Source organism: Coloeus monedula, assembly GCF_965178545.1.
Source record: "Coloeus monedula genome assembly, chromosome: 5".
In the NCBI taxonomy this organism is placed as follows: Eukaryota; Metazoa; Chordata; class Aves; order Passeriformes; family Corvidae; genus Coloeus; species Coloeus monedula.
This window is the reverse complement of record NC_138785.1, coordinates 11,502,351-11,528,542: the sequence shown is the minus strand read 5'-3', so window position 1 is coordinate 11,528,542 and position 26,192 is coordinate 11,502,351. Positions and strand designations below refer to the sequence as shown.

The 26,192-nt window shown below is 39.9% G+C and overlaps 1 protein-coding gene and 1 long non-coding RNA gene across 4 annotated transcripts in view; one reads left to right on the top strand and one right to left on the bottom strand.

The window, feature by feature from the left end:
• Positions 1-9,293, bottom strand: part of IL15 (interleukin 15) — a 47,915-nt gene extending 38,622 nt beyond the window's left edge. Inside the window, exons 1-2 of one of the 3 annotated variants that reach the window (XM_082281560.1) lie at positions 9,120-9,292; positions 4,181-4,265 (exon numbers count right to left, since the gene is read on the bottom strand). The gene's annotated coding sequence lies outside the window, so the exon portion shown is untranslated. Of the gene's footprint in view, positions 1-4,180; positions 4,266-9,119 lie in introns of all 3 variants that reach the window. The other 2 variants (XM_082281562.1, XM_082281561.1) reach the window with 2 other exon arrangements.
• LOC309572977 lies at positions 4,187-24,508 on the top strand. Its single transcript, XR_014226394.1, has 3 exons — positions 4,187-4,291; positions 13,661-13,834; positions 23,938-24,508. It is a non-coding gene; the product is annotated as an uncharacterized lncRNA (long non-coding RNA).
• Positions 24,509-26,192: the final 1,684 nt, after the last annotated feature.

Genomic DNA, 26,192 nt, shown 5'->3' with positions numbered 1-26,192 from the left:
TACAGATGTGTGATTGCATAAGCACTGTCTTCATAGAAAATTACGTATCGAGAATTTCAGAGATATGGGCTGAGAATAGTGTTGTTTCTGTAATGTGTAAAGGCACTGTTGCCAGTTTTGTAGCCCTTCAGCAGCTGGGTCTCAAACAATAAGACAGTTTCAGTTACCTTTATTTTGGTCACAATGCACTTGTTGGAGCTGGAATTTCCTGCACTGAATCATTTACTCAGGCGAGTGATTTTCTTTTAAGTCCCCTTAAGAGTAATTCACTCATTTCCAGAAACAAATTAGCAGAAAATATGCCTTTCTTTCATATAATGTTTTTAAGTATTTAATTAAAGCTGTGCTTTTTGGTAGCATTTTCAAGTTTGGCAGCCTAGAAAACCTGCATAAACCTGGCCAAGTCCTGAGTGACTTAATTTATTTACATAATTGCAGAAGAGATTTTTTGGCATTGCATAGATGGTCTCCAGCAGTCTCTTCGTGGACATATTCCATCTCAGAGCTTCCAAGGCAAGCAGAACTTTTTGTATATGTGTATATAGATATAAAAAAGGCTTTCTACAGGAACAGCATTGTGAAGGCTTAGGAACAGAAATCAGTGATGCTGCTGGTGCACAGCAGTGGAATTTGAGTTGTATGACTGGATGGAGAGCACAGCGAAGAATTAAGACATGGTGGAGGTGAAAGGTAGGAGAAAGGTTGAGTGTAGCAGAAGTAGAAGGATTTATGAACACTAAAGCATACTCTATTCAAGAACTTGAAACTCAATCCCATGCTCACTACCTTCCCATGAATTCATAATTATAAAAAGGTATTACATCTTTATTCAAAGTATGATGTAATGATTTCCTTTTTCTTTTACAGAGTTTGTGAGCCAGATGGATTGTTTTCACTGAGTGGACCAAGCTCCTGGAAAACAAACAAACCAAAGCAAACCCCTGTATAAATGTCCTTGTTTGAAAAAAAAGATGTGTAGAAAAGGAGACACAAGATCACAGAAAGAAAACTTGGGTTCAATGACAAAGGTAGCCGGATGCAGCCCTGAGTCTTGTCCTTGCCTTCATCTCAACAACTCCCTGTGATTTGGGCAAGCTCCTTAACACAGATTTTTTCACAAGCAACAATAATTTTCTGAGTTCCCTCTTAAAAGAAATCCTACCTTTTGGTTGCTTTGCATATCTGCCCCTAAGATGGGATGCTTCATGCTCCCCAAGTAAATATTTCTAGTTGCTATAGTCAGCTAGGTCAGATGCTAGCTCAGGTTTCTCCAGAGTAGATGCTACAGCTTGAAGAAAAAAGTGCCCTTGCAGAGCTTAGTTCAAAATGGCTGCGAGTCCTTACAGCTGCACAGGAACACACTGGGGGCTAAAGTGAACACAGACAATCCTAGAGAACACTGAACAATCAGTTAAAACAAAAATAAAAATTCATCTCCAGATATCACATACTGGGCCCAAAATACTTAGGTTCTTCCAATATTTTTGCATTTGTAGAGTGAAATTCCTCTTTTCTTATCCTTCAGAACTTGTGAGAAAAATTAACTAATCCATGATCAAGAAGAAACTGGATAATATACTGGTAAGCGGCATATATATATATACATATATATGTGTGTATATATATATATATACATACAGACATAGATATACATATATATATATTCCAGCCAGTATAAAATCACATGTCTTGTGGCCATGTAAGTGATTACTATAAGATAGTGTAGCTAAGGCTGTAGACATTTTTTTTATTCAATAAAAATGGCCGAAAATAAAATAAAATTAGTGAAAGAAAGCTGTAAGCAGTGAGGCAGCATATGTGAACCCCAATCTGATGACTTTGGCCATCACCAGTATCCAGTTTTGGTCTTTGCAGGACAGGTTTACCCTTGGAATTCCCAGGCTGAGAACAGGCACCAGTGCAATCCCAGGTGGGCTCCCAGTGCTACCCTCCTCCCATCCCCTCTGCTGCCCAGCCTCTCCACTGCACATGACAGCCCTGAGTACAACTGATCATAGTATCAGCATTAATTAAACCTCAGGAATGTGAAACACCAATTGACCTATTTACTCTGCCAAGAAGCAGCATAAAGAAAAACTCTAGTATTGGGGTTCCTTCCCCCTGGCATGGGGTCCAGGGGGAGGGGACCCTGGAGTAGAGACACAGCCTACGAGCTTTCCCTACCCCCTGGTCAACCTCATTCCCCACTGGTTGTGTTCCCTGCCTGGGAAGGACCCTGCTGGTGCCGTGACTGCAGAGTTCTTCAGCAGGACCCCAGCCATGTGGCTGGAAAATAAACATCTCCGAAACATCTATCAAGAATCGCTCCCTATTTCTTGTCCAAGGGCCTCGCTGCCTATACATGTTGCAGAAATCCCCACCGCAACACTCTAGGAACTACACCATTGCTGAACAAACTGTACTCCTTGTTTTTCTGCCACAGGTTACAGTAGATGAGCCTTCGAGAGCCACTGTGACTCCCACTCCTGTGTTCTTACAAGCACACTACAAACCCTTGGTTCTTATAGGTATGCCTCTTCTGTGTCTATTATTTTCATGGCATTCAGCCTGAGGTTAATATGACATTCAGCCCAAGGCTACTTGACTGTATGGCTTATACTAACAGATATAATCGGTTATTTTTGAGCAAGTGTGCTCATGTTGACAGCTTCTCCTCTTACAAGTAGGTTGATGGCAGTAACCAGCTGCAGCTTTCAGAAGTCAGGCACATAGGTTCCCATAGAGTCCCGGCAAAACCTCTCCTTAGTTCTGGAAGGGCAGGTAAGGGTCCCACTTCCCCTTACAGGAAGACAGACAGCAGCTTTGTCATTTGCCAGAATATATGCAGGCCCCACTGGTAGAAGTGCCATAACTCTTAATTAGCCAATGCAGCATCGAAAGAGTTCATGCCCAACTTTCTATCATGTTGTTTATCAACCAACAAGAACCAATGTTAATAATATGTTAACAACGGATTAACAGCTAAAATTCGTTTTAAGATATGTGAAGTAAAACCTTGTCACTGTTGTTATTCTTTTACAAAAAATGGGTATTCTACTGTACACGTTGTTCACAAGATCTTTAGCTCAACAACTGCATTGTCCAATTTGTATCTGCACAAACACAGTCTGTGGCAGATGGTGACCTGACATTGTCAATGAGATCAGGTCCTTTCTCCAGCAGAGACAATAAACTTTCCCACACTGTACTTATTTACAGCTTAAACTCTAGGGAAGAAAATTACCAACACCTGACATTCACAGCCTTCTGGCAGAGACTGCAGGGCATCATTTCTGACTAGCAGTTTACAATATGGTGATCCATCTACTCAAAAATAAACTGCAGTCAGTAAATTTTCTTCTCTTAAATTATATCATCCTAATACATCTGATAAATTTTAGCCATGAGTGGGCTGGATTACCAACTTTGGTATAAGATTTTTTTAACTATGACAGAGTGCAACCCATTTAGTCTACATGTATTTTTATAAAAGAGGCTTTTAAAAGCAGTTCCTTGGTGGGCAAAAAACTCCATTAGCCATTTTTTGGTAAAGAATATTTAAGCATTAACACTAGAGTTAATTGGTAAACTATTAAACTGTTCAGTTGTAATTTATAGCAGCTGTATCAACAATGTCTGAATGATCACCCTATGCTGCTGCTAAGGGCATACCTCATTTGTTATACCAGGAAATACTGCATGATAATTTGTAATGATGCATGTATCTGGTTACCTGCTTATAATAACTTACCAGCAGGGACAACAGCTTAATTATATAGTACATCTCCCGCTGACTTCCAAATGTTTCTGCTGTTTGTCACTAATTTCTAAGGTAAATAATAAATAAATAGGAATCAGTTTTCTTATTTTACAATAGTACATTAATTCATGAATGGAACACAGAAAGCTTTTATTAGATGCCAAGGTGCCTAAATTCTTTGTGTTCTCACCATGACATAAACATCTAGCCCCAGCCATCCATAAATCCTGATAGATGATGGAGAACAGGCCCCTAGTTGTTTAAAGGATGTGGATGAAATCCTAGACCAGACTTCTCAGAGAGTTGTGCAGAATATTATCTCAAAGGTGACACTCAGCCCTGGCCAAGTGGGATGGATCTCTGTTTACACTGATATAGTACAGGCAGCTTGCATGAAATGTCTTTCTCTTCTGGTCCTACCTTCAGGTTCATTCTGAGCATGGGATCTTGGGAACAGCAGTGGATCAGCAAGAGCAGAGGAACCTTCAGTGTGCAGGAACCTTCTCTGTTGGGCACAGAGGCAGTGATAAGGTAAATTGATCTGGGATTAATGATACGAAACCAGAACTCCTTTCCTCTGTGAAAGAATAATATGTTTGTGTAGGTACCAGGGACCTCCAACATGGCTCTGTCCCATTAAACATCAGCTCAAAAAGGAGTTCTGAGCATATATTCCCATGAGGAACTATTAATAGTGCTTTCCACAAGAGTTTGCTCTTTGCAGAGACAAACTCTATCACCTTGTTTGTTAATATGTCAGCATTCATTCTTGGAATTAATTTCTGTCCTATCAAAACCTGTAAAATGGGAATCAGACACCTCACCTGAGTGAGAAGATGTCTTTAAATTTGGGAACTGCTTAAAGAAAATGAGATTTTGCTTCATACATGTTTCTCTGAGAAATAAGTAGCTGATAATAAGTAACTGATAGTAGGGATTTCCTCCCTCAATTTCTAAGCAATTACTTTTAAAACACTTCTGAAAATTAGAAAGATTTTAGCATGCGTGGAGAGCAAATGGACATGTTTGGGATGTTCTTGTTTTGCCTAACACTATAATTCGGTGTAGAGAATTGGGAATGTATTATAGTAATGAGAATTGGCAGTGAATTACCATCCTGTATTAAAATAAACTTTAAAGTCACTATTTTCCATTATGAGTGTTTAAGTGCACAGAAAAGCCTCATAAAAACCAGGAATGCATGAGTATTCACTCTCCTGGGTTTTAGCTCCTACTGATGGTGCAGTGTTGAAATAGTATAGCAACAAGACTGAGTCATGTAAAAAAGCAAGAGGAATAAAATCTGTACTTTTGTGCAGACTAACAAGTTTGTTCCAAAAACTGAGTATGGGCTGCTGTGCTTCCCTGATCCCTGCAAGCAGCAGCATTGTGCTGGCCTGCAGTGACCCACTCTATGCCACCAACCACACTGTTTGGACAGAACAGAATGTCTCACAGTGAGCTGTTCCAGGCTGCTTTGTTCCCTGCTGGCTGCACAAGCTGAACTCTCCGAGCACAGAGAAGAGAAACATCGTTCTGACAGAACCCTGAACCTGACATTGGCAGGTTTGTGCCAAATGTATCACAGTCCATGGCCTGAAAGACACTGCAAGCTGAGAATGAACTTTTCACTTATAAGAAAAAATCTATTATATTATCTATACTGTCCAACTACTCCACATCAGCCTGTACATCTGTTCCCTGTGACCCCTTTCAGTGAACACTTAGGCAGCCTTAGAATGGATCTGACCATAATCTTATTTTTCCCAGAGAATCCAAACATTCATAATGACATCACAGAATTTTTTAGGTTGGAAAAGACCTTCAGGATCATTGAGTCCAGCCATTAACCTGAGCACCACACCTATGTGTCCTTTAAAAATCTTCAGTGTTGGTAACTCTACCACTTCCCTGGACAGCCTGTTCCAATGCTGGAGCACTCTTTCAGTGAAGAAATTTTTTGTAGTATGCAATCTAAACTTTTCCTGGCACAGCATGAGGCTTTTTCATCTTGTCTTATCACTTGTTACTTGGGGGAAAAAATCAATCTCCACCTGGCTACAACCTCAATTCAGGGACTTCTAGAGAGTGATAGGGTCATGCCCGAGCCTCCATTTCTCCAGACTAAATGTCTCCAGCTCTTTCAGCTGCTCCTCACAGGATTTGTGCTCCAGACTCTTCTCCAGCTCCATTGCCCTTCTCTGGACACCCTCCAGCACCTCAATGTCTTTCTTGTCGTGAGGGGCACAGAACTGGACACAGCACTCGAGGTGTGGCCTCAGCAGTGCTGAGTACAGAGGGACAATCACGGCCCTGATCCTGCTGGCCACACTATTGCTGATCCAGGCCAGGATGCCATCGGCCTTCTTGGCCACCTGGGCACAGCTGGCTCATGTTCAGCTGCTGTTGACCAGCACACCCAGGTCATTTTCCACTGGGAAGTTCTCCAGCCACTCTGCCCCAAGTCTGTAGCTTTGCATGGGATTTAACTTCGGCACTTGGCCTTGTTGAAAGTCAAACAGTTGTCCTTGGGCCTGTCCAGCCTGTCCAGATCTCCGCAGAGCCTTCCTACCCTTCAGGAGAGGTCAGCACTCCCACCCGACTTGTCATCTGCAAACTGACTGAGGGTGCACTTGACACCTTCATCCAGATCATTGATAAAGACACTGAACAAGGCTGGCCCCAGCACTGAACCCTGGGGAACACCACTGGTGACTGGCTGCCAGCTGGATTTAACTCCATTCACCACCACTCTGGGCTTGGGTAAACAGCCAGTTTTTCACCCAGCAAAGAGTACACCAGTCCACATGACCATCCAGTTTCTCCAGAAGAGTGCTGTGGAGGGAAATCAGATAAGACAAGCAGGACTTGCCTTATGCCCTTGCTGACTGGGCCTGATCCTCTGGTTGTTCTGTACTTGCCATGGGATAGCACTCAAGATGATCTGCTCCATGACCTTCACCAGCAGCACAGTCGGGCTGACAGCCCTGGGCCCATTGCTTATGTATTCAAAGAAACAATTTTCTGTGTCCTTTAGGGCAGTAGCCAGATAAAGCTTCAGTTGGGCTTTAGCCCTCCTAATTTTCTTCCTGCTTAACCTCCTGTTTGTTGCTCATGTTGTGTGCATTGGTGTAGAGGCACTTCAGTTGAGCTGTTGATTCTACCACCTCCTTGGGAAAGAAGCTCTAATTCCTACACGACCATTCTCAGGTAGTTCCATGGTTTCTAAAACATCACTGACCCTTGTGTCTTTGTTGCCATGTAGATCTCCATCCCCCACCGCTAGTGGAAGACAGAAAAAACTTGCTAGCACATAGTCACTCAGAAACTGGTGGGCTACCTTCAAGTTTGCCTCTAGTGAGCCTGGTTTTACCCCTCTCTCCATTTTAGTTTAAAGTTGTTTCACTAAGCCCTGCTAAGTTCTGTGCAAAGATGCTTTTCCTCCTTTGGGACAAGTGTATCCCATCCATTGCCAGCAGGTCTGGTGTTGAGTAGGCCAAATCATGATCAAAATCCCTACATTCTGCAGGTGACACCAGGTATGGGTCTGCTGGATTGTACCAGTCCTTCCCTGCAACTGGATAGATAGAGGAGAGCAACAGCTGTGCTCCTGACCCCTTAACAGTTACCCAAGACCCTGGAGTCTCTTAATTGCCCTTGAACTTCTTGTTGCAACTTTATCACTGCCTACCTGAAGAAACAGAAAATGGATAATAATCGGAGGGTTGTGCCACAGGAGGACATTTCACATCTTTAACCCATGCCCCAGGAAGGAAGTCGACTTCCTGAAGAAGCATGCCTGATCTGCATATGGGGCTTTCTGTTCCCTTAGGAAAGGATCTTCTTTCTCTTTATGGAAGAAATTTTTGAGACAGGGTATAGACTGAATTAACCTCAGTGACAGCTCCAAGCCATCATGGACCATCCTCCTTGTTATTGTTCCATTCCAGTTGCAGAACCTCCCACCTAATGTGCCAGGTCACCAGGAGTGCTGGGGCAGTCACAGGTGGGACATGCAGGAGCATGACAGCATTCCTCTAGCCCTTCAGTCACTGTGCTGAGCCAGGCAGAGAGAGGACCAGGAATCCCCTGTGTCATACAGGGACGGTCTTGGGGTGCAATTCCAGTAGTTTGTCTCTCTCACACCCTTGGATATCCTCGTTCCTGGAACTCTGGCACAGGGTGTAATTCCCGCAGTCTGTCTCTCTCACATTCCCGGATATCCCCATTCCCAGAGTGCTGGTTCTTGTACCAGGTGTTTCCTACTGCTGCCCTCTGGTGCGGGTGCAGAGCAGGGCACAGCTATAAAGTCATACTCTTAAGCTTAGAACAGCCCAGTAGATGCCCAAATTTAACACCTCTATTGAGGTATAAATATTGTTTGTTTACACTATGTTGATCTATAATTATCTCCTTCCAAGACAAAATAACCAAGCGTTACCTTTCCATTTAACTGGTACATGTCAAATAAACTGGTAACTGTAAATGGAAATAAACACAATCCTGAAAGAAAAAGGAAGGGCTGCACGATTTACTACTTGGAAAGTATAGCCAAACGTGTTGTGATAATTATTATCAGGAGTTTGTTCTGCAGCATCAGACTCTCTAAAAAGTAAGCTGCCTAAAAATATCTTCTGTATACAGAAGGAATCACAAGGTAGTGGTTATGTATAGGAATGGGGACTTCCTGTTAGACTTACACAGATATATCTTGCAAATTTTGACAATACAATCCTTGACAAGTTTCTGTCCTACACATCTTTTCCCTCTTTTCCAACTTAAATGAATATGTGATTCCATGACTAGGTAGAAAGTGTTATTTTTAACAAGACTCATCAATGCATTTGTTTACTCTTGTTTGCTACTGATTAAAACCTTCCTATTACACTGCTATCATGTACAGAAACTCTGTCACTGTTTTCAGTAGGATTCCACTGACCGCAGATTTTCTGTTCTCTGCCTGCATTTAATGCTCTTTCAACTGTATACACTAGTATGTAAATAACTTTTCTCTTAGTTTTTTGTCTCTGTCCTTAGTGTGTTAACTAGGCTCAGAGCAGTAGCTTTGTTTTCTCCTCATTTTTGCTGTGTGAATTTGTTGCCAAACAATGACAGATTTTCAAGAGCTAGCACCAGTTTTCTCTATTTGCTGATTTCTCTAACACAATAGAAACAGAGAAACAAGATCCCAGTGCAAGGTTAAACACAATACGTAAACTGTATCTTTTATAAGAAATCTTATGAGACAGTTTTTGAAAGTATTCAATAATTTGAAGTTAATCTCTAAGTTCCCTCATCTTTTTAATACAATGAAGACAAAAGAAAAACAAGAGGATGTCAAAAGTTCTGAAATACTCACAAGTCTCAGAATGCTGAGCAGCACGTCGACACAGAAGTTAGGATAAGGTTTGCACGAGTGACAGCAGCAAATGCTCCACCCCCTCCTCCATTCTGTTTTACTTTCAGTTGTTGTATAAATAAATTTGAACCTGATAACGTGGAAATTATTCTCATGACAGCAGACAGTAGGGATTTCCTGATGCCATTTCCAAGCAACTTTCAAACTTGGGGAAAAAAAACCTAAACAAAACAACACAAAAAACCCCTGTGGGGAAATATATATGCCTACAATTTAGAAGGCAGGCTGCCAAACATGAAAGGCAGCTGCTTGCTATCCAAAGCATGGACATTCCTGGACATTCCCTTTTACCATTCCCTAAAGGCAAGAAAGCTCATGTTTTGTGCCCTTGTTGCTGCATCTTGTAGCTTAAGTGTAACCTCCCAGCCAGGGCTCGGCAGAGTTGTTTACCTTGGTAGCAGACACTGTAGCTGTAACTCCTCCTCTTTGCAGCCCAAACAGTGTTTTTTTACTGGGGCAGCCACCTCCGGATGGAAAAAACAGTGGCTTTTCATGACAACACAAAGAAGCCGTGGAAGAGGGTTGTGAAGACAGAAAAGAGGCTTCCACATCTGGCTTGCTGTGGAACAACAGTGCAGAGAGGTGGCATAGCCCGGCAGAAGGGGATCCTTATGAAGGAGCTGAAAAGAATAACCTGAAAATTGCATTGAAATCGGTAGTTTGGGATTTTTAGCTGTTAAGAAAAGTGAAAGTCTAGTGTCTATAATAATCACCAGGAATGCCAGCTGTAATCCTAAAGTCCTGCTTAGACACCTCATCATAAAAACTTTTCTTCCTTGAGATAAACTTGAATGTCTTGAAGATGAGACCGAGCAGCTCCCCAGGAGTACTGTCAGGTTTTCAGGAACCATCACTTACCTGTGTAAGGTTCATGCACTCAAGAGACAGCAGTATAAACAGTACTTGATCTCTGTGTAATCTTCTTTATGTCCTCATCTGTGCTGTTCTGGGTGCTGGTTGTTATTCTGTGCATGTTACACTAAAAGGCGGTAAAAATACTCTGCAGCCAAATGACAGGGTTTTAGACATTACACTGTCTCCTTACTGAAGAAGAGATGAGTATGTGGAGTTGGGCATTTCCTTCTTGTTTCTCAGTGAAATAACATTTTTTCAGGAACACTACTTATAAAACAATACCGGTCAGTTCACTGTGCTGGCATATTCTCTTACAGAGAGATTCCAAAAATTTATTTATGAACATAAGTTAAGATTTCCGTATATTCAACAGTGGTTGTACAAGTGAGAGAAACAGGGCCTGGGACTGAATGTTTCCAGAGAGTAGTTACAGGTGGCTGCAGGACAAATTCATTGCATGGGACAGCTTGCTGCCATTTCTTAGCACCCCAGTGTCCTGAGGTCCAACATTTGGGTCCAGCATCCATTCTGCAGAGAAGGCACTGGAATGAAAAACCACCACGTTAATTACCTCCTGCATGGGATCAGGTTTGCAGTCACTGCCACTGCAAAGAACTAAAAAAAAATACAGAACTCACAATTTCATGCTTGCCAGGGACTCTTGGCTCTCTCACATGATACCTTACCTGTGCCTCCAGAAAAGCAGCTACTTGCATTCCCTGTACTTTGCCTCAATGCACGTGTGATTGTCACTTTTTAAGCAGGTGTACAGACATGAGAGGTGAAATCTGCTTCACCTGGCAACTGTTAGAAACCTGGCCAGGATTTAAAAGCAAAAATAAAAATACAGATTTTCCACAGCTAGTGACAGATTATAAAAAGAAGTACCAGCATTGCAGGAAAAACATCAGATTGAATAAATATTTAGTCCAAAGGAACATACCCATTCATTAACTGTATTATGATCAGAGCACTTATTTTCAGACAAAATTGGTCATAAAGATCTGTTTCTTCAGCTCACTCCAGCTCAAAGAGTGAGAATAAATGATATCAGGTGTACATGTGTGCACATGTATGTACTTGACCTTGGATCCCAAAGTCTCTCATATTTGCCACTTTTTCAATCTGAAAGAAAATGGAGTGTTTTCCATTTGTTTTTCTCTTTCATGTGATACCTTTGCTATGCTAAATTTGACAGTATTTTCTAAACTAGGAGAAATTTATAAGCGAACAGACAAAAAACAAGCACCCAAGCTCTAGGTATTAAGTAATTATGTTAGAATAGGGGAAGAATAACTTGCTTACTTTTTTTTGAAAAATCACTTTCCCAACAGTTTTCCTCGAACACAGCAAAATGGAATCATTACATATAGAGTGGATTTTTTTTAGCTATCCGTGAGAAATGAGACAACTTTTAGTTAAAAAAATTAAAATAATTTATTGAAAACAGAAAAATTGAAAAATTACAGAAATTAGAAAAATATAAAAATTTGGGATCCTATGGCTCAGTAGATGGTATGCCCCAGGAGCGCAGGGATTTGAGATCTTCCAGCTAAGACAGCACTGGACCTCAGGTAGAGAAAAAGGACTTGCAGTGCTGGGCTGGCTTTTGACTGGGCCAAAAGCAAAGTTACTAAAGGCTCCTTAATAGGAGTAAGGCCTTTAATGCCCAGCACTGATTTCCACCGCGGCTAACCTGCAGAGGACACTCTCTCAATCTGTTTTTTTGAAGCCTGTCTCGTTGTTTTATAGTGCCTTTGCTCCGCCCCAGTCCGCCCACAGCCCACCCACAGCCCGCCCCTTTGGTTTAAAGTGATTGGTGCTTTCCCTTTGACAGATCATCTCCGTCCACCAATAGCTCATCGTTGTCAGAGGGGTGGTATCAGTTGAGATAAGGGTGCTAAAATGCCTTCATTAAAATTCAGGTTGCCATGGGGCTTGCCTACAGGGTAAGGGCTATGGAGCTAAAAATAGCTGCTGGCTGTTAGAACTCGGGTTTTTGGAGTTAGCCTTGGAACCAAAGTGCAAGTAAAAACACCTAAAAAAGTATTAAAATACATCCAACACATCTTAAAACACTTGTAAAAGTATACAGTAAACACAGGAAAGATAACTCTTATGGTGTACAGGTGGTTTGAAGTTTGAAAAGGGAGCATAAGTTGGGGATTTTTAACTGGGGAATTTTTAACTGGGAAGGGTGCAACTCTCTTAATCAACTACTTTGAACAACTGAAAACACTGATAATGGAACTTGATTTTTGTACCTGGGCTGATGGGTTAATTTTAACATTCAATTTAAAAATATTTAACTCAGAATTAATTAATTAAAGCACATAATATGCAAATACCAAGCACAAATAGGGATTTCATGTATAACACTATCTCTCTGAGTGTTTGGGTTTTTTCTTTTTTTAAGCACTGTGTTTTGTTGGCATTTCTGAAGTTTAAAATATATTTCTAGCTTAATATAATAACTATTCCTAAAAATTACAGTAGTTGTATATAAAAGTAATGCATGTGTCAGTATGTACTATATTAAAGTAGGGTGGCAATACCATCAGCACTCCTCAAAATTTAGTTCTCATTCATTTTCTTAATTACACAAAAATGTGCTCTGTAATTTTATAATTTTATAATCATCTACTTGCTACTAGCCATATCAGGGTGTTTTTTAATAGCATAAATTATTCTCAGATTCTCTTAACAAGCAAAATACTCCTTTCTAATTTATGCAGGTTTCATTTATAGTGGACACATGCTGTTTGGCAAGATACTGGCAATTATTCTCACTAAAGAGCAGCTAAATTGTAATTCAGTGTTTTAAGTGCAGTGACAAAGAATGTGAATGCAAACAGTGAAGTGAAAACAAATGCATTACTGTCATTTTGGAAATAAAGCAGGAAAACTGAGAACTCAAACATGACCGTCCTGATTTGAAGCAATATCACCCAAATGTTTTGTGCAGGTGTGTGACACGCAACAACAAGCTTGTGGTTCCTCTGCTCCTAGAAGTCTGTCCATATTCTCATGGAATTCCTTTGGAACTGGTGTTAGTTTTGTTGCTGAACACCAGGAGAGGAAGTATTACTACAGGAGCAGGAGTGAAGAAATGGGAGGGAAGAAGGCTTTTTCAGAGCAGTCTGTGTGATTGGGTGGGTACACAAACACCAGCAGTTCTGGCAAACACAGACCCCTTTAGGATGGCCCCAGCTGACTCAGCCCAAATCCAACTTCCTTTGCTAAATTTCTGAACGCTTAAAGAAGGGAGTGCACTATGCTCTTGTCACCTACTGTCTCAGTATCAGTCATTTTAGTAAAAGGTCTTGAAATGGACGTCTTCACTGATAAATTATCAGCTCTGATAAGACATTATGGTCTATAATGATTTTAATTTTCTTTAAATGAATTCCAAAAATTTTAGAGAAGCTGAACCCAAATATACAGGCGCATGCAGAAGACAAAAATTGCAATTTAAAATGTATCTCTTCCCAAGTACATTTTTTTTTGCTATAGTGTTCCTGCTGTCTTTGAATTTTTGCTGCAGAGCTGAACTATGACACCATCAATTACCAACCCTATGAATTTCTGCATAGGAAAATGAAAGAACTGTTCTTTTCTTCCTCTAGGTGACAGAGTGGATATAAAGTGCTGATAAGGATGTACACCTCTGCCTCCCTCCACCATTGCCAGTGTTGCAGCCAGAGGAGGTAGTTCCAGGGGAAACAGCCTTCTGCCTCTGAGAAGTGACATCCCAGTCATCCCATCAGCATTCACCATTACTCCATGGCAGTTTAACAAAGGTGAGCCTTGATTCTAGTGATAGGGGCCTTGATTCTAGTGATAATGAGTGCCTTACTACTGAGAAGGACAGGACAGAGGGGAGCTTGTATGATGAGGGAGTCATGTAAATCTTTCTTTCAGATAAGGTAGGAAGGTGCATTTCTGGAAATTATGATCTTCATACATAGAACTGAATTTGGTACCTGTTCTGCACCAGTGCTGTAACCACACACACCATTATTCAGGACAGAAATAATTCTATGGAGGAATTACTGCTGTAACAGAACATGTAATGTACTAAACATGTTTACTAGTTGGGAATGTGTGCCCTCTGAAAATCTAGGCAACTTCTGCTTCATGGCTCATACAGGGCTATAATCTGTCTCTCTTTTTTTATACTAAATTATAATGTTCCCTAAATTATAGACTCTTCAGATTGCTTATTAAAAACTGGCATTGCAAAACTGCTATTTAATTTCTAGACACATCTGGAGAGACATTATTATTACACCTTTCAGAAGCATGCACAATATTTCTGGCATGTTATAATTTACCAACTATAGCCACTAAGAATAAGCTATTCCTATTTAAAGAGACAGTGTTTCCAAGCAAAACCAGATCAATTGCTAAGTCAGCAAAAGTAAAACAAAGGGAAAGGCATTTAATGCATAAAATATGTAGAAATGTGTTTCTGAGTCTGGGAAAAAAGTTAGCACAGAGAAATGTGCTTAGCTGGAGTTGTGTGAGGAGCATATAATTCTAAATGCCTGGTGGACAAGTTCTACTCTACTGAGACAAAATACTTGCAGTATTACAACCTACAAGTTTTCCTAAGGAAGTTGCTCTTCAAATTGCACGATAGGAAAATTCTACATATAAAATAATTATATGAATTTTTAAAAAGCTGGCTAACATCCCAAAAGGAATGTCTTCACTCTAGAGGTTTTCTCAGATTACACTTGTGTTATTTCTCTCTCTGATAATCAGCCTTGAGTGGAGTGGCCAGAGCACAAAGCTCTTGCAGTTCACACTCTCTGATACAGGGAACTACATGCCAAATCCACAAAACTGTTGATGACTCTAATCCTTACATTCCGAGATAGTTCCCACAGGAACAGTTCTCTACTCAAGCGCTTCTTTGAAATTAGGTGCTGTGTTACTTGACCTCAGATGCCTGGACACCTTCTGCACTGGGTACCTGGAGCCCAAAGCAGTGCCTTGGGGAAGCAGGCACGTTTCCCTGTTAGGTTGCAAATGCTGAACAGAGCAATGTCTAAATTAGCCAAGCAGCAGGGCTGGGAAGGGCCTTTTGAGGGTTTAAATGGCCTTGGTTGCATTGGTACTGCCTCCAATCAGGGTCTGTAGTTCAGCATCCTCCCCTGAAAGCAGTGCCTTTATGCACTATAAAGCACAGCATCCAAAACATGTCAGTCAATTATTTTCTTATTTTTTCTAAACAAGCATTTTGTAAGTGTTTCTCAGCAGAAATTCCAGGACAGTGAGTTGAAGAATCAAAATTTTACATTGTAACAATGAAACTGAGTCTCCTGGGAGAGGGAGGATGGATTCCTTTCCTCTCAGCTAACTCTTTGTTAACACATTTTCCCAAGATCTCTCAGTCTCAGTCCATGTAGACACCCTCTCTGAGGTTAGCAGCCTGCTTTGTGGCTCACTTTGCCATTTGTAGTTGAAGCTTTAAGAAACACAGGAAAATTTGATCCTGACCCATATGATGATACAAGTAAGTCCTACTAGAAAGAAATAACATGAGAGAGATTGATAAACTGGAGAGATGAAAGAGGAATGCAACTGAGTAATGATGTGCATTCCATCAAGATAATTTCTTTTTTTTTTTTCTCTTTAATACTAAAATAAAATAACCATGATATATGTATCAATTTTCTCATATTACTGTTTTATGGTTCCTTTATGCTATAATACAACTGTCTCTTTAATGCTGAGAGCTTTTGTGACAAAAGTATAAAACACTTCTTGAAAAGTAATTTCTGAATAAACAGAAAAAACAAGATATTTAGCTACCACGTGGACAGAATGTATTTTAAACCCTAAAAATTCAAGAGACTCTGCACAACATAGTGTATTTAGCCAAAAGGGAGGAAAGGTATTTCTCCAACTAGTTTAAATTAGGAGTCATACCAAATTCAAAGTTGTCTTTAGTTTTGTCACATTGCTTTCAGATTTCTAGGGTACATAAAGAGACTTTTTATATATTATGACACTTGTGGAATATTGAACTCCCGCCTCACCCCACAGGATCACTCCTTTACATAAAAAAATCAATGTGCTTTCTGTAGGTAATCTTAACATGTGGCACACTATGTACAGAAGGAGTGAATGCTCTGTGAGCTGGCAAAATTTTGAGGAGTTGATGAAAAGGTGGTAGTTTGAAATTTACCATCAATAATTGCTCATTTTTGATTTCAGACCTGGGTTTTACCATAGTTTATTGTCCTCAGACCAGTGATTTTCCCCATCTGCTTCTTCTTACCTCTCCCCAGAGCACTTGTTATTCAGGAGCAGCAGCTTCCTCTGAATGCTGTGCCTTTGCTTTCAGTGGGGCCACAAGGGACACAGAAATGTTCAACATGCACAGGAATGGAGATTCCCCATTTTTAACCTCCCCTGCTCACTCTGAACTCTCCCACCCTCTGCCTTGTGACTGTCTAGGCTAGGTGACTGAAATTCATTGTAGGAAATCACACAGTAGCAAGGAGCAGGAGAAATGTACAGAGCGTTTCCAGTCCTCTCTGTTACCCTGATGATTTATCTGTGTGTACTTCATGTACCCCAAAACCAGACTAAGTGTTTATAGGCAGGCTCTCCAGTATCACACCACTGAACCCTGCGTGTCCAGTGAGCAGCTTCCGTGAATTGTCTATATGAATGTCCAAAATGGGGCTGGCTTGCAGGTGCAAACAGTGTTTACTAATACTGGTATGACTAGCTATCCCTGATATTGAGTCAAGATTATGAAGAGTTAAACTTTACCTAGGAGTTAGAAGCAATTTGTACTGATTGAACCAAAGGATAAGTTAATGAAGAGTTAGAAATTTAGCCAAGAAGTATAGTGCTATTCACTATTATGTACCTGTCTGAAACTTTGTTTATAGTAAATGAACTGTCATAAGGACAAAAGAAGCTGTAGAATTATAGCTAGCACCTAGATTGCATGGTCAAATACAGGCAGGAGGTATGGACCATCTCCAGAAGGCTTGCCAAGGCTTGCCACAATAGAAGGTAGGAAGTTCATGGTGATTAAGAGATCCCTGACTTCATCTTTCAAGACCACCAACCCAAATCAAGAAAAGAATTGTGCATGTGCAAAGGACTAGTAACCTCATTTTAACAGGAAGCGGCAATGGGAAGTGCTGGAGGTACGTATATGATTAATATGTAGCACTTTGTGAAATAAACAGTGGGCAAATAACCATGTAAGGGGCTGGCACATCTCTAGGAGGTGACTCCCATGCTGCCCACCTGCATAATAAACATACCACTTTCTAACTTTATTTAGTTAGAGTTTTTGTCCGTGAATATCGGGTTTTTAACAATTCAATATATGACTTGATGTTCTTGTTACTCTTCTATGGGCTTTGAAATCTGCTCCAGATTGTTCCAAATAAAGAAAAACAAAAGACAAACTTCTGGGCTGTGTCCTAGCATGGAGTGTAAAGCAGCAGCAGCTCTTTAAATTGCTGCGGCAACACTGGCGAAATTAGGGAAACACAATAAACTAAAACTTTTTGTCACTATGGTTGGATCAGAGTTTGTGTGTATTAAAATAATAGATGAACGATGTCAACAGATTATTGTATTCTCTGAAGAGTTGAAATTGTGGGGGAAAAAAGCAGGTTTTTGTAAAAATATGTTATTGAAGAGGTGAGACTCAAAGCACCCATGGTTGCTTTGCCTTTTTTTGTCTTGTGTACTTGTACAGTACTTTGTCAAATATAACCAAAGAGTAGCATCCAGAAATATTTGAAATATAAATAAAAATCACATATTGTGAATTTTAATCAATAGAGGCAAAGATGTTTATTCACTGGAACAAAGTTGAGACTTTAGCACTATGAAAGAGCTAAAGAGATTGTAGAGGACAAGTGAGAATTCAAGTATTGATAGGTGGCTCTTCGGAAAGAAAGCAAATCAAGGAATTAAATCAAGTTTAAACTCAGGTGTCCGTTTCCCGCGCTTCACGTGTCGGAGGAAAATAACTTTAAGGGATGGGACTATACAATTACACAAATTTATTGTTTAAAATAACAAACGCATCAATCGAGGCGTGAGATTTTACAACACCTCCAAGTAATGGCGACTAGTCCCAAGATTTAGGGTTACATCGTAATTTATAACTTTCTAATCCAATAGATACTTAAAACGACACTTTGTTTTCGATTAATGACCTATCACCTGTGGCACTTCTCACTGCAATGCAGCTATGTCTTGACCAATAACTTCTCATGTCACGTACACACAGTTGTCTCTCTTATACCATCTACATTCTTAACTTAAACTATATAAAACCACACTATTATATTTTAAAACCCTTCACCAAAACACCCAGTGTACAATTTTACTTATAATGATAGGAACACAAGTTTGTAATCCTTTTGCTTAAAGTCCACAAATCTCTGTCAATTAAGCCAGACCTAGTCTCTTCCAGGGTTGTAAATCAAAGCCTCCTTTAATTGCAGGAGTTTCTACTCCTCTGTCTCCCATACTCAGGAAAATACATTTCCTCAAAAAGATTTCAGTTTGTTAGAGTGCAACTACACATAGTAATGCTAGTCTATTCCTGTGTAATGAAGACAGTACATAGTGAACTTGCAAGGCATGGATGACTGGTAGGCATGGTCCAGAAGACAGTGGATGTGATGTCCCCTGAGAAATAAATAATAATAAAACCTGTCCAAAACCTCAGATATGAAAGACCATGGTATTTCTTGTCACTTCCCTGATACCTACATTACTGGCAACATCTTGTCATTTGCTTTTTCTAACCACAGGATTCCTCCTGAAGTGACTCCCACTGTGTACCAGAGAGCATCTATTTTTGTACAGCTCCCATGGTAGCTAGTTTCCCATCTTTAAAAATCAATGTTGTGTGGCTTAGGGGAGGGATAGAATTGAATTCATGCTGATATAACACTTTCTTGCAAACCCTTCCATGTATTTATACTGGTGGAGACTCTGTGATTTCTAAGATTTACATTACATGGAGCTGGTCCTTAAAATTGCATTTACTTGTTTCATTTCTGGGTGACTGCATGAAATCTAACTTACTCTCATACATGTGTCAATAGAATCTTAGACGTAAGAATCTGATAAACACAGTCTTCTGGCATCCCAGAGGAGCAAGAGATCCATTTAATCTTTGGCAAGGGGGAAGGAATATGTCTTTGCACTGAATGTATGAAAAAGTGAATTGAAACTGATGATGGTGCAAGTTCATATTATCCTAAACTACAAGGTCTTGGAGGCCTTTTTCATTGCCAGTCGCCGCAATTAGCAAAAGCTATATTCAGCAACTTTAAATCAAGTCTTCTGTGCTCTGGCTGAAGTGACAAGTTTAGCTTAAAATGAGGGGTTTGGGCTAATTTGTACATTTCTCAGAAGTAGGGTGAATATATGAAACTGGTGAACTTCTCAAGGCTGCTTCAGGAATATAAATAGCCACTGTGTGATTCCTGAGAGACAGGTAGTATAACCTGAGGTTTTAAAAGTACTAGAAATATTATTATTTTTATCTGATAATTAAAGAATACTACTTCCTCACTTGAGAAGGAGAAAAGCTGTTTTTCTTGTCATCATTATGATTTCTTGTTGTTTATATGTTCTAGTGTTTATATGGAGTGTTCTTCAGTTGTGTGGATAATACAATTTGGGAGTTACCTTTGTTAAAATAGATCAAAAACTGAGTTGAAAAGGATTTTTGATAATGGCTAGTCTATCCTTCTGCCCTAAAGTGTGAGCACGTGTGCCTAAACCATACCTGGTGGATATTTTATTGAAGTTCTCTTCAAAATGTTCAGTGTACTGAAGAACTTTACAGGAATATGGCATAATAGGACATGCAAGGAAGGTGAACAGTAAAGGGAGGATCCTGTGGCAAATGCATGAAAAAGTTTTTCAATATTATTTTGTGGTCTGCTTTTCCCTTCCAAAACATTTCATTCCTTCTGTTTAGTACTGCCTGAGGATTTGTGAACAGAGCTTTCATTTGATAGCTGCATCAGAAGCGAAACTGCTTGAACAATCCTGGATGACCTGCCCATTTTCCTTTCTCTCAATTACATGAGTTCCTCTCTCAATTACATGAGTGCGCAGCACTCCTGAGTCCACCTCTCCAACAAGTTGTGCCCCCTCATGCTGGCAGATTCCTTGGTTGCTTATATTAATTTCACAGGACAGGATGTCAAAAATCTTACTGAAGTCAGGATGATGTGACAGCTACTGCTTCTCCAGTATAATTTAGACTTTTTATCCTGTCACAAAAGTAATAATTTGTCATAATTTGTCCACAATGAAATATGTGGGCTTATTCCTCCTCCAATTTCCATTTTCTCCAAGTGCTTCTGGTGGTAGGTTTTCAGGCATGGGAGATTACCTATCTAGACTAATGCACTCACTCTTTCTGCCCCCATATCTCAAGGACAGTCATTCTGAGCCTGTTTTTCATCAGCTTGGACCCCAACACATCAGTCAGATCTTCAGGAAGGCAATAGGAAGTCCCCACTGAGTCAAACCAAAGACCTGTTATCCCAGGATGCAGCCTGCCTGCCATCCACTGGCCAGAAGCACATGGGTATGAATCGTTAAAGAACCCGGTATTCACGGACAAAAACTCTCCAACTAATTAAAGTTAGAAAGTGGTATGTTTATTATGGAGATGGAGCAAATTGTTTCTTAACCTTTTGAATGAAAAATTAATTTATAATAGCCATGGAAGACCAGCATCATAAATCAATTATTCTGCAGTTTGTGAACAAATCTTGGCTTTGTTAAAATTGCATTATTTTATGCACTTGGAGTTAGCAATGCAAATTCAAGTGTTAGCTTTGTTTTATATGTAACTGAAAAGCACTATATAAAAGCTAGGAATTACTATTTATTTACTGTATGATATTCATAGTGAGCAGTATGTGAAATTATGTGAAAATGTCTCCTCTTTGCATGAGCTGACCTTTATAAGCTTTCTCTTCTCAACTAAATAAATCTTAGAATTCAGTTTTCTCTTGCACACCTGTAAATGAAACCACTGTCAGATGGAGAATATTAATGAATACTAAACCAAAAAAGTACATAGTTGAAAAATTCACTCCTTGCTCAGCTTACATCCATACACTGGGGATATTTTTCTGCAGTAAATGGAGATTTATTCTACAGAATTTAAGCTTTTTTTTCCCCCCCATCCTTTAAAGCCCAAAGGTTTGTGTGGAGAACTTTTCATTATTAGATGTGACTTATAGGATATTGTTCAGCAGCTAAAGTGTTCTGAACAAAATAATAATTGTGTGACCTCTACTTTTTTAATAGTGATTTTTCAAGCTAGTCAACAGTGTGAAGAAAGTGTAAACATTAACTGTTGTACTGGTGAGGTCCAGAACTCACTACTGTGTCTATTTGCTGACTCATACAGGGAAAAGTTTCTGGCTGCAGAGCACTGACTTAGTCCCTTTTCCATCCCCCCCTGACCCTTCTCACCATGCTTAAAAGCCAGGGGCTTTACACACTCAAGAGCTGTGGAAACTGAAGTTGCACAGGGCAATTCCCACCCAGTGACCCTTTGGAAGAGCTCAATCTCTCGACATAATGCTGTGTTCATTCCCAAGACAAACACTGCCATCAGTAGTGGGGCATACTGTGATTTGAAAACCAGCACCACTCTTCCTGCAGATATGATATAATGCTTATAACCCAATGTAGACAGAAATTTGCTAAGAAGTGCCATGTCTGCCAGAAAGCCAGCTGGACTTCAGCAACTACAGCAGCTAAAAACAATGTGTGCATGTATTTTCTGGACCACACAGAAGGCATCCTCTCACAGAAAATGAAAACAATCAGCAGCAGAACAGAAACAGGATGGATTACTTCAAATAAAACCTTGTTTCTATCAGTAGCATGATTATGCTGGTGCTTTACTCAAGAGTAAAGATAGGGAGTATTTTTTTATAGTCTGATGAAACAAGTAGTGATTTTTTCCCTGCTTGTTTTGAGGAGCTTCAAGACTCAATAACAAAACATTGTTCTTTCAGTTATGAGTTCTGCTTTTACTGCCAATTTCAGGAAGATTCTCTAAGGCCATGTTTCACACTAGCATGAATGTGGTTTTTTATAATATTCCCATCAACAACTGAAAAGTGTGTTACATAAGTGTGAACATATCATAACAACTTTAATGTTAACTCATGTAAGAGCTTTTCCACACAAAACAGTTTAGAAGAACTCAGGCCAAGCAAAAAGAGTGATATGTATAAAGGAACAGTTTTAACATCTGTGTTGTGTTGCCTTCATTTGGGAATAAAGTGACTTTAGCTGAGGTCATTTCAATGCCAACCTAAAAGTAAAGGTGTACCTTTCCCTTCCAAGGGATTACAGGTAAGAAATGTCTCTTCCAGACAAAGATTTTCATCTTTTGATATGATGTCATTTTGGTAACTGCTGAAATAATCCACTTTTTATCTTGCAAGATGCAGTCCCTGTCAGGGTTCAATATGATCAATTTTACTGATGTTTTAAGAGTTTCATTCTGTCCACACAACTGTGTATGGCTTGGACCTTATTGGCTCTGCCAAGTACTGTGAAGCAAGGATTACATAAAGAGTTGTATTTAAAGGATGTGAATTATTTCAGTCTTGGCAAAAGAGTAGTTGATGAAAAATTTTCTTTGGTTCCCAATGGTTACTGTGAAGAAAAGAATCTTGACTTCTAGGGAAATTTAATTTTTGAGTCAACGGATATGAGATCAATCTTGGGTTTTTTCAGATCACCTCTTCTTACAGTTTGTCATTGTGCTTGTTCTTATGTTGTCTCCTCCAGATGTTTTTAGTTTTTCACTAAATAGTTTTGGGATGAATTTTTTGAATGCACTTCATTTTGTTTGGATGCCCCAATTAAGGGTGAAATATGTGTTTATCTAGATATGCTTAGTTGTAGAGGCAAAGGAAATTGTGTAGTTTTTTGTTTATGATACTGTTTTATATTCTAGCTTAGAAGCCTGAATCTTCAGATTTGAACAATTCTCTTCCATGACAAAAGTTGAACCTTTCTGACCTATAAAAATGCTTATAAACAGAAGTTTGCAAAGTCTTCTAAGAAAATCAGTCTGGTACAATTGCAGTAAAGTGCTTCTTATAATTTTCTTCCTTCCTTTTTTTACTCATACCTTTACTCGTGTAGAATATTTTCTCATCTAGTAGTTGCTAGTTAAGTAAAATCTTTCTTTAAAATTCTGCTTTTAAGTTTTTATTCAGCACTTCACATTTTCCCTCTCAGATTTCTTAAAAACTCCTGCAATTTTGGCACATGTACCACCATGACCCAAATCCAGCAATTTTGTTTGTTTTGTGGCATACTCTGTATTCTTTTCAGGCCTTTTTTTGTCCTTTTGCAGCTTCTGAGAAAATAACATTCACTTATTTGAACATGCTAGGCCATTTGAGGTTATATTTGTCTGTCAGCTCTTTTAGCTCTGTCCTTCATGTTAACAAATTTTGCGGAAGACAAACCCATCTTGCTATGGAGGTATTGTAAAATACATATACAAATGACAATGTTGCAGAAACTAACCAGAGGCAAAGATCTGTCACAAGTCTGCTTAATTACTCTCTTATTCACCGATTCTCTTTGCATTATTGAAAAACCTATAAAATCAAAACACTGCTTTCTAGAGCCTGCATTCCTTACTGAAAATAATAATAGCAGTTGTTAACAATTAGACTCAGGACAAGCAAGTTCATGCCTGAGCCCAAACTTGCAAATGTGGTTTTAATGTGCAAAAAAATTGTAACACATTCTTCAGCAACAGAATGAAACCTAAACCATGCCTGGTGAGAAGAGTATACTATACCTAATACCTGTTCAACTATAATATCTTCTACAGATACTATCTCAAACCAGCAAGAATACCGGGATCCTTACAGCACTGCAAACACAGCCAAGATCTTTTGGAACAAGGAAAGCGACCATCAGGCTCTTCTGTAATTTGTTCACTTTGTCACCTTTTATGTTGTTTATTATGGTGTCCTCCTTACTAAGAGCCCTCATCATTCCTGCCCTGTCCTTGAGGTTTCACTTCAAGCACTGAAATGGTGACAAACTGACACACAAAGGACAATCTCCTAGATCTGAGCCAGCATGGTTCCATCTGCTGTTTAGCAGGGGTTCATGGAAAAGGGGGCAGCCCAAATGCTCCTATTAAAAGTAGAAATAATTTCATTTCTGCGTAAAACCACATTAGCCTTATTTAGCAGACCCCTTGTTCCTCAGTGTGTGGAGTATTTGTTCAGTGGTGAATCCCAGCAGTGGCTGGTTTTTAGCCTCAGGCCATAGGCTGCACATAACCATTGGCCTTCTCCCGACTTCGATCATTGCCTTATCAAACAATGCTATTTTCATGAGCTCTATGCATGGTTTTAGCGTAATTTCTCAAAACACACATTTTATAGCTAATCTGTGATAATTATAACTTAATTTGGAGAAGAAGAGGGTGTGAGGGCAAAAGGTTTAATTGCTGATACATGGCTGGAGCTCTGTACCATCATCAGATGGAGTACTGTATAATTTGTAGAGTTTTACCTTGTAATAGCTCTAATGGTGTGATACCCCTAACTAGTTTTCCAAGTATATTTGCAAATTTCATTGTTAATAACAATCTTAATCTGGTATTCATTAGCCTGTTAATTATATTGTCATTTAGAAACCCTTGCTTCCAATTAGCTTTAATGACAACATCAGAATAATTTTTCTGTGCTGCCATTTTTGTGCAACACTTTCCCATTCAAACTGCCTGTTGTTCTATCTTAATTAAATTTAATAACAGTAGTGGTAGTTTATAGGGGACTTTTTAACCTCATTTAATGTCAGACCATTTATATTAGTTTGAAGTAGGCACTGAAAATGTTTGCATTAATCCAATTACTTTTAAACGGAGCAAACTTCACTTTTCAGATTATTTCAATTAAGGCAAAATCCCCATGAAAGGTCAAACTCCCTACCTGTGCAAATATGTAGAAACATTAGGGGGTTTTCTAAGTACAATGAAGATACATTAAAAAATCAACAATATCAAGAAACACTAAAGCACTAATATAAAGAAGGAAGCCATAACTTTTGTTTGTTTTAATAGAGGAGGAAAGGGTGGAAAAAGCTGTCAGTGTCATTAGTGACTCAGTATTGCCATTCAGACCAAATTTCAGGTAGGGAATGGTTGCAGCATTTTTTATCTTGGGAAAGCTCCACAGGGCCTGAATAATATGCTTAACATTATGCAGCACCCTTGAAGTTGCACCGTGAGACTAAAATCATGGTTCTCATTAAAAATAATTATCTTTTTAGCCTATGTAAATTTAAAGCCCTTCAGAGAATCTTTCCAGGAGATTACAGAAAATGACAAAAATAGATTGAAAGAGATGCTAGAGGTCACTGTCATGAGTTAGCAAGCATAGTCCCGGAAGTGATATTCTTGCAAAGGGGTTCTTACAGCTCCTCTGTGACCTGATAGAACCTATCAGCTGGCCAGTTTGCATATGGACAATTCTTTAAGCCACTTAAAATTTTGACTGCCTCTGTGGTCCACATTTAAGGATAGACAAACCCCGATGCAGAGGCTCTGTCTCATTTCCAGCGCTGGGACAGGTGGCTGCAGGCCCCGTGCGGGGGCCAGTGGGCCCGACCCAGGCCCTGCTCAGGCCAGGCCACGGCCATCCTGGAGCCGATGGGCCCTGTTCCACCCGCGGAACTCCCCCCTCCACCCCCAGCCCTGCTCTGTGGGCAGCCAGAGCGGCTTGGCTCCCCCTCTCCAGTGTGGCCAAGATTCAGCTGAAAGCTGCCCACCACTGCCCAGCAAAGATCATGTGAGCAACAGCGATAAGCGACATTCCAGCTGCAAGGCCTGGGTGAGGTTAACCCTTTTAGTGCTGTGAAGAGCTGAAAACCTGTGGAAAGAGAAAGAGGAGATGCTTAAAGCTGAAATTCTGTTGTAAAGCTATGATGTATCAGAGTACCTGTTGTAATTTCATGAAGGCATGGGGGGTGGAGCGTTCAACTCATACTTGTGAGCAAAAGCACCTGCGCTGAGATAGGCAGATGCTGACACAGCTGTAATTTCATGAGAAGTTTGAACAGGGAGAGATGGAA